Source organism: Cryptomeria japonica, chromosome 5 (assembly GCF_030272615.1).
Source record: "Cryptomeria japonica chromosome 5, Sugi_1.0, whole genome shotgun sequence".
NCBI lineage: Eukaryota > Viridiplantae > Streptophyta > Pinopsida > Cupressales > Cupressaceae > Cryptomeria > Cryptomeria japonica.
The window spans coordinates 45,094,842-45,107,695 of NC_081409.1; the positions used below are offsets into that span (position 1 = coordinate 45,094,842).

Below are 12,854 nucleotides of genomic sequence, written 5' to 3' on the forward strand. Positions count from 1 at the left end.
ACCCTAATTTTCAAAATTATTTGGATTTTGTGCAAATTTAAAATCAATTTAATTCCAATTCAGATTTCTAAACATTTTCCATGGTGTCCCTATCCATTAGGTTTGTCCTTTTTCAAATTTGCAATTCAATTCCTCTTTTTCTTCAAAACCCTAATAAGGTCCTATTTTCACATTTGCACCATTATTTCACCCATCTAGAGGTTGTAAAATTCATCAGTTTTTTGGGGTTAGCTTTAAAATCATCGTAATATCCATCCCTGAAAATTTTGAAAAAAGTTGGTCAGACCATGTGCGTTCCCACCACGGTCCTCGGTATTTTTCCTGAAATTTTGGGAGACTGTTATGACTATATTTAATAGCCTAAATCCAGAAGATTGGCTTATTTTATCAATTTTTGATCCCTCTAGAATCAAAAATACCTTCAAAATTCAACATTTCAAATTTCAAGAAATTTTTTTAAATTAAGAGGTTAATTATAGTCTGCCTTGATTTAAAAAAAAATTGATTTTAAAATTAAGTGATATTCCCTTGGCCCTAATTTTAAAATTTCAATTTCCTTTCATTTTTGGAAATTGTGTCATCCTCTTCCCCCAACAAAGTTCAAATTATGTAATCATTATTTTCTTATATTTTGCATTAATCAATTTTGTAAGCTTTGTTTCAAAATTCAAAATTCAAACATTCCCTCTAGTGCATGAGTTTTACCATTATTAGTCCTACCTACCCTATCCCCATTAGATGAAGCATTAGAATTAAGGCTTCCCAAGGTTTAAATACCAAGGAGATGGAGCCTAATTTGGGTGACTTCTTTAATGAGGATCATGCTAACTCTTCCCATCCTATTCATGTGCCTATTCACCCCATTGATGAATCCCATGATGAAGAAGAAGCGTTAACTAGGGTCTCTATAGATCAACTTTCCACATTGGACAATCAATTTGATAACTTTCAATTATGGATGCCCCAAGAATACCCTAATAGTGAAGCTCTTCCATTAATTGAAGGCCTTAAGTGCATGATTCAAAGTGATAAGAATGGAATTGATATATTGTGTGGCATTGCATGTAGCGCAGTTTGGTAGCGCGTTTGTTTTGGGTACAAAATGTCGCAGGTTCAAATCCTGTCATCCCTACCTAGTATTCTTTCTTTTTTTTTATAAAAGAAAAGAAAAAAAAATCGAGCGATTTTTATTCAAAGAAACATCAATAATCGGTGATTGAGGCATACCACATGCAAAAATGTTTTAAGAGTCAAAAAGGCCCTTCTTTGCTTAAAAAAAAAAGTGCTCTTAGTTCAGTTTGGTAGAACGCAGGTCTCCAAAACCTGATGTCATAGGTTCAAATCCTACAGAGCGTGATTCTGCTTTTTATCCGATCTTCTTGTCACTTAAACTGAAAAAGCTAATGGAATCTGATCCTTCAGAATCAGTAGGAGACCCCTTCATAATATGGTCCTAAATCAAATATCCAATTGATCACCGCGTCGGTACTGTAAATATGCAGTTACAAATAATCCAGCCAAAGTTATAGGAATTAGACCTAACACAATTCCGGATAACAAAACTTCAATCATATTTTTTTTATTAAAAAAGAATAGGTAAGGATTAATAGCTAATCTACATAGTACCTCAAATTGACTCGGAATCTCAATCCCTATTGAGGGTTTTATTTTATTTCAAATAAGTCGTATACTGCTTAACCCGATGAATAGGACTGAGGTGAAAATAAGCAAAGCTAATAAAAAACCAAAATAACTAATTATAGTAAGCATGGAAGAGATCGATGAAAAAAAGCAATGATTGATACGTATTTTTGTCAGGCAATTACCTCAATTTTTTTATCTAGGAGCAAAAAAAAGAGTTGAAATAAATACATACAAAGTTAGAATGGAATATCTAACAATTGTTAATTGTTATGAACAAACATAGAGAGAATAGACAATAAAAAGGTATTCTGTTATAAAAAAAGTGAAGATGAAATCTCCCACTCATAAATAAAATAAATACCAATTGTGTAGTAATTTTACAATTTATCCTACGTAATAGTCTAATACCAAGTATTAGATGAATGAATTTGACAATGATTTTGATTAAATCACCTTACATTATCTCTACTAGTCTTTAGAACGAAAAAAAATTTTGCTACAGCCAAGCATAGTAAAAACACCGTACGCTATAAATGTATTCACTTTTTCCATATGCCCCTTTAATTTTAAGGGCAGGTTTTTTAGTAAAACCTGAAATCCTTTTTTTGTAAAAGAACTTCTAAAGGAAAATAGGAATAGAATAACATAGTTACAATTCGATCAAGATAATTTCCACTATTCATCGATTTCTTTTTATTCATATTGTTGATTCTAATGTCATTCCTATGAAGAGTTGTGCCAACACCCTAGGTTATTCACAACCTCCAACACAAGTCAATCCTTCAATTCCTTTTACTACTCTCATGACTAGTATTCCTACTTTTACCTCCAACATCATGGCTACTACAAATCAAAATAGCATTCCTACAACCATTGGTCATGGGGTCAATCTGTCTTCTTCATTTAATCCTCCATCTTTACCTATGTCTTCCATGAGTGTTCCTATTATTCCTCAACCAATTAATGTGACACAAGGGGGCAATTCCTTCAACAAATTTATTCCTCCTTTAAGTGTTTGTTTTCCTACTTATCATAATGTCCAACCACCTTATTCTTAGCCCATTCCTTCTTTCAATAACATCACACCACCTTCTCAATCACCTTTGTCTAACATCAATTCTTCTACCAAAGTGACAATTAACAATCTTGCTCAAACTGTGTCTTCCTTACAACAACAAATTGCTTCTATGAGTCAATCCAAGTTTAGTGTACCCACCTTTGATGTTGCAAGCCCTCCTTCTCTTGATATTGTTCAATCTGTGCCACCTAAACATGTTGAGATCCCTCAATTGGAACTCTATAATGGAAAAGGTAATCCTCTTACGCATGTCAAAATATTTCAAACCTTGTGTACTGATTTTTCTTATGATAAACGATTGCTTGCAAAATTGTTTACAATAACACTAAGAGATAAGACTTTACAATGGTATTTCTCTTTTCCTTCTTATTCTATCACCTCCTTTCAACAATTGGCAAATGCTTTCATCCAACAATTTCAAAACAACATTGGTCCTAAAATAACTTTGACTGATTTAATGTATATTGTAAACAAGGTGTTAAAGAAAAAGTGACTAATTTCATTAGTAGATATAAGCATTTGTGTGCTCAAATTTCTTTTCATGTACTTGATAATGATATTCAAATAATTTTCATTTCTAATTTAAAAAAAGATATGAAGGAAAAACTTATTTTGTCTCAGTTTACTTCCTTCCCGCAATTGTACAGAACACTCCACAATTATCAACTGGCTGTGAGTCAAATGGAGCAATCTACTCCTATGGCTCCAAGTGATAAGGAGGAGAGTGTTCAACAACTGTTTGCAAAGTTCATGTTGGTATTTTGTTTGAAGATTGCATTGATGAAATATTGTGTTGTCATTGATGTCAATTGTAACCGGTGATGATGTTGTTTTGCAATCGGTAGGTGAGCTAGTGAAGGAAACCAGTATTACTTAAGAAGCAGTAAGATCAACTGGTAACCCTACCTATTGATGTGACAAACCCTAACTGATGGAGCTTGGTGAATTGGTTGTATTGTTTTATGATCAAATGATGAATGGTAATGACCATGCCACATATGCATGTTGTATGTGAAGAGTTTCAAATGTTTTTTGGCACGTAGAGATAACGGTTTTATCTTGGGAATGAGTGAATACATTACATGAAGAGGAAACCGCATGATGAGCTACAGGAATCAATAAAGTGGTGATCAAGGAGTGTCCGACGTTGTCTTGAACAATGTGCGATTATTTCTATGTAATCTAACAGTCATACTTGAACTAATTTGTTTGTAATCTCTATGAGATCTTAGGTTTGTGATGTGTTACCGACCTAGTGTTTTGCTTATAAGGTCGATGAGTTGTTTTGTTGTAATCTTGGCAATTTTGGTTAAGTGTTAGTGGATTTGGTTGCCAAACTAAAAGGTGTATCTATAGTATTTGTGAAGGCAAATAGAAGCATGAAAAGGATCTGATCAAGCAAAGTAGTTCTATTTACCAGATAATCAAACCCCTGTTGTTCTCTAACAATTACAATAGTCAAATCCCTTAATCGGGTAAGCTTTAACTAGCTTAGTGCTATCTAATTCCTCTAACCAGGTGATCCATTAGCTTGGATTTCTATACTGAGGTTACTCCTAACAGGGTATTTCTTATAACAGGGCATTATAGTCAATCCCTTAACCGGGTGGTCCCTAACAGGATCTGTTCTTAACAAGAATTTTTGTAAAGTTTTTACAGGCTTAGCTCCTAATAGGGAAAACTTCTGAAGAGTTCATAATACTTGTGGGTATTCATCCCTACCATGGTTTTTCCCATTTGGGTTTCCACGTCAAAAATCATTGTGTCAAGTGGTGAATGGTTTGTATGGTTATGTTTGATATGGTTAATTTGCTTAACTGTTAAATCCACTTAGGTATGATAAAATGACCGACAGTAATCTAAATTGTGGTTTTACTATTGTTAGCAAAGTATATGAATTTTTTTGTTAAATGGTTTGAGAATGTTAGAGTTGTTATACTATTATTCTGTTATGACAGTCAACCAGTATACTTGACAGTGATATTGCAGTTTGACTTGTGAGATTGTTTTAGAGGTTGGTGGAAGTTTAGTCAGTTTTATATCTACTGATTCACCCCCCCCACTCTCAGTAGTTGTATGGATCCTTATTGATTCATCATACCATCAATTGGTATCAAATCATTTCAGGTCCTCTAGTGTCTAAGCCTAACAACTTGGGGTAAAGATCTAGAAGAACATGATGAAGAAAGAAGGTCTGAAGTTTAATAGGGAAAACTATAGAATATGGAGTGATCAGGTTAAAATATATATCAAGAGTCTAAGAAGTCAATATTGGGAACATATTGTTACACAATATGTTGCACCTAGTGGGACTATGTCTGATGATCAAAAGAAAGAACAACAAGATAATAATCAAGCATTGGAGGCCATTATCAGTTCTTTGTCTGATTTAGAGTATGTTGATGTCCATGGTCTGGAGACTACCTATGATGTGTGGAAGAAACTTGAGGAAATTTATAACGGTGATGAGCATGTGAAGATTGCCAAAGAACAGAGTCTGAGAGGTAAATTTGATGACATGCGGATGGCTGATGGTAAGAATATTCAACAGTATGGTCAGAGGATCAAGGATATAGTTGGTGAGATCAAGAGTCTTGGTAGTAAAGTGGAGGATACCATAGTGTTCAGTAAGGTGTTGAGAACCCTTCTAATGGTCTACGCTATCCGAGTTGTGGCCATTCAGGAGCTAAAGCCTATTGATAAAACAAAGGTAAATCTTGACTCCATCATTGGTAAACTTACTGCATTTGAATTAAATGGTTATGATGGTAGTGCTCAAAAATCTGAATCTACATTTAGAGATTCAGTTTCTAACCCACCTATGAGGAAAAGAACAGATGTTAGTCACAGTTATGAGTCCAGATCCAATAGAGAAGTTGATGATGAAGATAGTCTGATTGAGCTTGAAGCATTATTGGCCAAGTGATTACCCAGAGGTACTAGAAAGTACAGAGGTAAATTACCTTTGAAGTGTTTTGCATGCAACAAAATTGGACATATTGCAGCTAATTGTCCTAATAGTGACAATGAGCATAAGCGTGAGAAGTACAAGAAGTACAAAGGAAAAGGCAAAATAAATTGTCTCATTGAAGTTAATGGTGGTATCACTGATGCGGAATCTGAGGGAGATGCTAATGAAGACACTGTCTTTGTTGCCATTAAAGAAGAGACATCTGATTAGAAAGCATTAGTTTCTCTCATGGATAGTTTTGATGATTGGATCATAGATAGTGGTTGCTCACACCAGATGACCAGTGACTGGAGTAAATTTCTTACATTGAAGTAATTTTATGGAGGAGTTGTGAGATTTGGAAATGACTCACCCTACATGGTATAAGGAAAGGGAACCATTTCTCCTAATGGAAAGAGTAGTGTAGATGATGTCTACTAGGTTGAAGGACTAAAGCACAATCTTTTAAGTGTATCTCAACTCAATGATAGAGGTTATCCATTGGAATTTAAGAATGGAATGTGCAAAATCTATGGGAGCAAAGGTGAACTAATTGCAACCGACAAGAACACAAAAGGTAACTTATTTCACCTTATTCTAAAGTCAACATATTATCACTGTTTAAAAAATGGGTTTTCCTTTCTCATAATTGGCTATGATTTTGAAATTTTGAATTAGACATGCTATCAATTGCTTCAGCTTTGTGTTAGGTCTTAAGGGTTTAGGGTTTTTAGTTTCAAATCATTCAATGTTTTATCAAAAAACCCTCTGGTTCTATTTCTTCGTTACTTTATCCACTTAAGTAATGGGTTCCAGGTTCATCGGAAGTGTCCCCCCTTGTCATTTGCCTAGGCAGTCTTTTAAATTAAATTGTAAAATTTTATGCCTTATATATTTCCCTCCTAATGTTGTTGGGCCCAGTAAGTGGTGTGCATCTCTCAGGAAGATCTATGGTTTTTGCTATTTCACTAGGCGAAGTTGTGCATGGATTAAGACCCGCGAAATGGTGAAAGGGCTTTGTGTTCTAAATGGCGATTTTGGTCCGATTTAAAGAGGTCTCATCTTGTCCAAGATCCAATGGCTGGTGTTATTTCGCAGCCTGAACTTGCAAGCGAAATACCTTTCATGAAATGGCGAAAGCTTTTGGTGGGACCTTGCATGCGAGGATTTTAAAAGTGACTAAAAGGTGATCAAGTCCCATTTGATCTGACGGTTTGCGCTATTTTGCAGGATGAAAATGCTTGACAATTATCTTTCGTGAAGTGGCGAAATGATGTGGCACTCCAAGTAGACAATCCAGCTGGTCTAGAGAGTGAGTGAAATGGTTGCATGTGGCAGAGGCCATAATAGTTAGCGAGGCAGTTCCAAGGGTTAAAAGAAGGTGGGTCCCAAAGGTGAGTCATATCGTGGGGTAAGAGGTGACCTGGCAGATGCAGGTGGTAAAAATTACTTGGAACCTAGTTTTTTTTCTCCGCAAATGAAAGACTGACATGTCAGCTCTAAAAGTGACTAGATGCCAGGTGTTTGAGGTTCAATCGAAGGGCCCACATCTGCCGGAGTCTGTTCAAATGGTTAAGCATCGAGCAAGTAAAAAATAATCTAACGGCCCACATGAATTGGCAAGGGTAAGGTGCTTGTGTTTTATGCCTTGCAAAATGGCGAAAAGGTTTTTTGTCCCCAAAGGAAGATAAAACATAAAGTTAAAAGAGGATCGACTTTGTTTTGATCTAATGATCGGCGCTATTTTGTGGTTGTGAGATGCTTGAAGGATATGCTCCACAAAATAGCGAAAGTAAAAGAGGTTCATCTAGGTGTCAAGCTAGATGGTGACGTGTCTATGGACACGTCATTTCAGAAGAAGCTGAGGGCCCACCAAGGTGTAACCAGTGGTAAAAGGGAGAAACACGTGGCCAACATGGAACTAGGCTTGAACAGTTTTCTAAAACCAATGGTTGAGTGCCACATGGTAATCAATAACCAATAAAAAGGTGGCATAAGCAAAGCAGGCATAAAGGGTTTCCCTTAAAGGATGGTCATCTCTGAATTAATCTGATGCTTCGCGTTGTTTCGCAGCCCAAAGTTGACAGATGTTTAAGCTCCACGAAATAGCAAAAGACCGCTAGCAGTCAAGGTAAAGGCGTGATTAGTAAAATGTCAGCGGTCCCAGTGAGAGTTAAATGCCGAGTAGTTAGAATTCCATGTAACGTCTGGCGTGGTTTCACAAAGGAGAAGTGCTCGAAAGATAAAGTCTATGAAATGGTGAAAAGGAGGTGGGACCCAGTGCGAAGGCAAGACTATTAAGTTAGTATAACGGCCGATTAAGTCTCTTTTGATTGGATGGTTGGCGTGATTTTGCTTAACGAAATTGCCTAAACATTATGCTTCACGAAATAGAAAAAGAGTGAAAGGAAAGAATTGCAGGAACATTGTGGCCCGTTGGAGAAAAAAATATGAATTCTCTCATGAATTCAATTCTGAAGGGACGGCCGAAGCATGCGGAATCAATGTTGCAGTTAAGACCTGGGTACCATATATGATCTCCTGTCGATTGAATAAAGGTATCATTCAAAAGAACTGTTGTAGAAGAAGAGATACAGAGCTTTTGTCTTTAGATACAGAGCGAGTCAATTCAATTGCAGAGAAGATTCCTTCGAGCTAAAATCAGGTTTTCTTGTACTCCTGTGTGGCAATTGCTTAGTAGTGTTTTAATTGAGGTCTTGATTTGTCACTGAACCATTTGGGTTAGTTTTTTTGATTGAGAGAGAGTTCTTCGGGAAGGTTAATTATCAGGAGAGGGCCATTTGTGATGATTTTCTTGAGCAGTTGACATTGTCAACTAACCAGGCATCAAAAGTAAAAGAGTTAGTTCCTAGAGCTCCTCGTTTGAAGATAGGAGAAGGGCTATATGACAAGGGCAACTAGTTGAGAGATCCACAGGTCGGATTGTTTAGGTTGGATTTGGAATGAGGAATTCTCTGGCCCCACAAAATAGCATATGGGAGTTAGATGTAGGGAAGTTGGTAGTCCCAGGGGTATTCATGGACATGGATCTATTGACTCAAATTGCACACAACTATGATCCAATTACCAAAAGCATTAGGGACATAAAAGGAAAAGCCCTTATTGAAATTAATAATGAAGTGTTCAGAAGTGCTTTTGGGCTCAATGAGTTTACAATTTTTTTGGAACCCATAAACTTTAAATCATTAGCTCAAGTATATGGTGCATAGAGGAATCACCTTAGGAGTGGGCCTCTTAAGGAATTTTTTGTGAAGATAGGTGGGTTGACAGTTGTAGGACCCAACACAGAAGAGCCCTTCTCATTAAATCTGTTCACTCTCAGGGCCAGGGGAATGTATTGGTCACTTTGCAGGTTTTCGGAGAAGATGCTGAGGCAAATATGCCTAATCACTACTTGTTAATGATTGCTCAGATTTTGAATCCCTCCCTTGCAGTAGCATTTGATTATGCTTCTTTCATTGCTGATGCTATCCATGGAGGGTTAATAGGAATAAAAAATGGAAAGGTGGATAGGCCTTTCAGATGGTATTCACTCCTTATGCATCTATTTCTGTTCAAAGGTGGTGATTACTTTGCCAGTGGATTGGACCTCATCAAAGAGAAGGAAGGAGAAAAGATGCCAGTGCAACTATGGAGTATTGTCTTGTCATGGGATAGAGAGGATGCCAGTTTCTTAAAATTTGATAAATATTTTGCATCCAAGATTAGGACTCTCCTCTGCTCAGAGAACCCAAGAATCCCCAAGGTTCTTTTGGATTTTATTAGACCAAAAGAATTTGCAGAAAATATAAAGATTGTTCATAATTGGGGTGACATTTATCTGTACCCAGTCTCAATAGTTTTTAGAGTTTTTAGTTTTAAAGGCACTCCATTCTTGTTGCCCTATCAGGTCCCTCTCAAAGTAGGAATTGCAGAAGTCCTTAAATAGATTGGTAGTGTACAAGAGGTAGAGCTAACCGGCAGGGGTAAAGGGACTATTTTCCCTACGGTTACCATAGCCCATCAATTTATAATAACCAAGGGAGGTTGGAATTGTTTTGAAGACTTTCTCAAACCCTATCATTTGTCAACTACAATATGCAGGTGTGTAGATCTAGAAGACTTATTCAATGGCATATTCAGGAAGAGGGCAGTGTGCAGAGGAATACCCCATCAATTTTAGTTTCCTGAGGACCTCATTAGAAATGTATTTGAATTGGATGAGCAGGAACTAAGGAAAGAAAAATGGGTGGCTTATAAGAAAGCCTTAGACTTTGTGCATCAGTTTGATGGCAGCTATGACCCATTGTCTAGCTTTTTCCCTCTGGAGGAGAAATAAAATTTTTAATTGTTTTCTTTGAAGATGTGATGCAGACCCTGAAGAAGAAGTGGGAAGCTATGATTAAAAGAAACCCTGAAAAGGCAAGAATGATTCTAAGTAGGTCTACCACCACCAAAGCAATCCCTCCTGGTGACTACACCCTAAACAAGAAATCTAGTTATAGTGTGTTGATGCCCACAACAGGGGAGCCCTCTACCTCTAAAGGAAAGAGGAAGATACAAGATGTCATTGACATCCAAGAGAGCCCTAAAAGGCAGAGAGTAGGAAAAGAGGTACAATATATTACACCTTTGTACTCTCCATCCCAATCCCCTATCCACATAGGAGATGAGCAAGCAGCAGCTGAGCAACTTTTACAGTTGGGCAGTTTAGGGGAAATTGCCTACACATATGATGAGGTAGAGGAAGGAATTCCAAAAGAACCCCTTGCTACCAAAATGGACATTACCACCACTAAAATTAAAGGCCAGGAGTTGGATCCTGAGATAAAGCAAGCCAATGATGATTTCTTGGCTGACAACAATTTTGTTACCTCAGGAGCGTTTATGCAGTTTGTATGGAAACAAAATATAGATAAATACAATGCAAGATGCGAGAAGAGAAAAGGTGAGCATCCTAACAAAGATCTAGCTCTGGTAGAGAAAGAAATAAAACAGGAAATGATCGAAGAATTTAAGACCATCACTCCTGAGCAAGGAAGGGATATGGTGGCACAAGCTAGAGTGCTTATTCTCCCTGAGTGGGATATAGCAGATGCCCTGGTACTAGAGGCAGTGAGGAAAGAAACTAAACCCATGGAGGGAATCACTTTCAGCAAGGATAATGCTTCACTCGTCATGTGGTCTCTCAAGAGAAATGAAAATAAGAAAAGCAAAGATACCCAAGGGTCAAGCTACCTTGGTGGAATGATAGTAAAGAGAGTCCAGAGCACAGGGGTGGTAGAAGCTGCTAGCACTGTGTTAGAGACTGTAAAGTTTAGTCTTACAGTAGCAGAAAAGGAAGCCAAGGAAAAAGAAGACCTCCAAGTCAAGTTGGAGACAATTCTGAAGGCCTATAATAGTGCTAAGGAGAAGGTAAGAGGTAAGGATAGCATTATTGCTAAGTTGCAGAGCCAGTTGACAGGACAATACCATCAAGGTGAGTCTTCAACACTAATGATCTCCTCCTCTCCTGCAAGACCTCCACCTAGTAGCCCCATCATTGAGTTCCCACCATCTCCAGCACCTTCCAGCTCCCAGATGATTGAGATTACTCCTTAAGAGCTAGAGAATTTGAAATAGGCTCAAGCCCTATATGCCAAGAAATATGAGGATAGAGTAAGGGTTACTATTTCAAGTTTTGCAGATACAATGAGTGCCTCATTGCTATATAATAACATAAGCAAGATTTTGGATATGAGGGATGAGCTCAATGGAGATAAAGCCATTCTGACAAATATTTTTGACAAATGGAGGCCTAGAGAGTAGGACTTGGAGTCAATTTGTGCATCTTATGATGAAGCAAGGGCCAATCCTATCATCAAATCCACTTGTGATACCACCAAAGACCTAGTAAAATTAGCAGAAGGGGTGGATAATGCTGATAGGAAAATTAACTTGTACAAAAAGGAGTATGCTGACCAGGTTTTTGAGTTGCTCCCGAGAGTTTTTGCCAGCCTAGATCAACTGAAGGACAAACAAGTGTGGCTCAAGGAAGTAGAGGCCAAACTGTCAGCTAGAATTAAAGGAGTTGTTGATCTAGATGATGCTTCCTTCTTTGTTGTGACAATTCAGGAGATAGAGAAAATCAAGTCTCATTATGGTTTTCTTAATTCAGAAGTCAACAAGATGAGAAATTCCTAGAAAAGGTTGACCAAGGCTAACACAAAAGTGATTAATTTCATATGGCCCACTGATGATGTGTACAATGAATGGACAGCAAAATATGCCATTTATGATGTAGAGCAGTTAGAGGGCACTCCTAAATAGTTAGAAGAGGTTGCAACCAAACAGCAAGTTGAAGAAGCTACAGAGGTCGAGAAGGACTTGTAACCATTTTTGCAAAAGGTTTTGTAACTTCTTCTTGAGAAGCAACAATTGTAACAAATTCTCCTAGGAAAGTCTGAAGCTATATGCATCCATATTGTTATAAATGGATACAAGGACTAAGAGAAAAGAGATCGCAAATAATTGTAAGAAAATGCTGCAGAAATTTATCTGAGCTTTTCTAAGTGTAATGGAGAATATTCAAAAGTTTTTGTAATACTCTCTTGAAAATATATCAATATACAGACCATCGGTTTTGAGTAAAAATTTGTGTCGTCTTTGAATGTGCTTGCAGTTGTTTATTGTTTCATTTTGAATAATCCAGGGTTTTATTTGTTTGAATGGGAATTGTAAGGCAATTTTCAGTAGATGTGCTCGCTAGATTTTCTCTTTAGGAGGGAAATTAAATATGCAGGGATCGCCTCTACCAGTAAATTCTTCATAGGATATTTTGAATCTTGATGAGAATAGTTTGATTTAATGTGCATAAATTCTCATGTATGTCAGGCATATATAGGGATTAACAAAAGCCGAGCCAATGGGATGTGTAGAGATATTCTGTTTGGGGAGTATTGTTTGAATTTTGATGACTCTGTGACCTTGAATAAGGCACTGGTATAGATCAAGGTTGTCTATTGCATGTTTTGTAGATCAAAATACTAAATATGAGTATAATTTTCATTCCTTTGTTTTAGTTAGTTTCAAGGTGATTAGATCCACTGTTTTTCTGGAATGGTTTGCTATGGATTTATCTTTTGAAAATATAAATTTAGTTCACAAAGGTATACCCGCCTGGACTCTGAGTAAGTCCGAAGT

The 12,854-nt window shown here is 37.1% G+C and overlaps 1 non-coding gene across 1 annotated transcript; it reads left to right on the forward strand.

Moving 5' to 3' along the window:
* Nucleotides 1-1,282: 1,282 nt before the first annotated feature.
* On the forward strand, nt 1,283-1,356 carry TRNAW-CCA (transfer RNA tryptophan (anticodon CCA)). Its single transcript has one exon. It is a non-coding gene; the product is annotated as a tRNA-Trp (tRNA).
* The last annotated feature ends 11,498 nt before the right edge of the window (nt 1,357-12,854 follow it).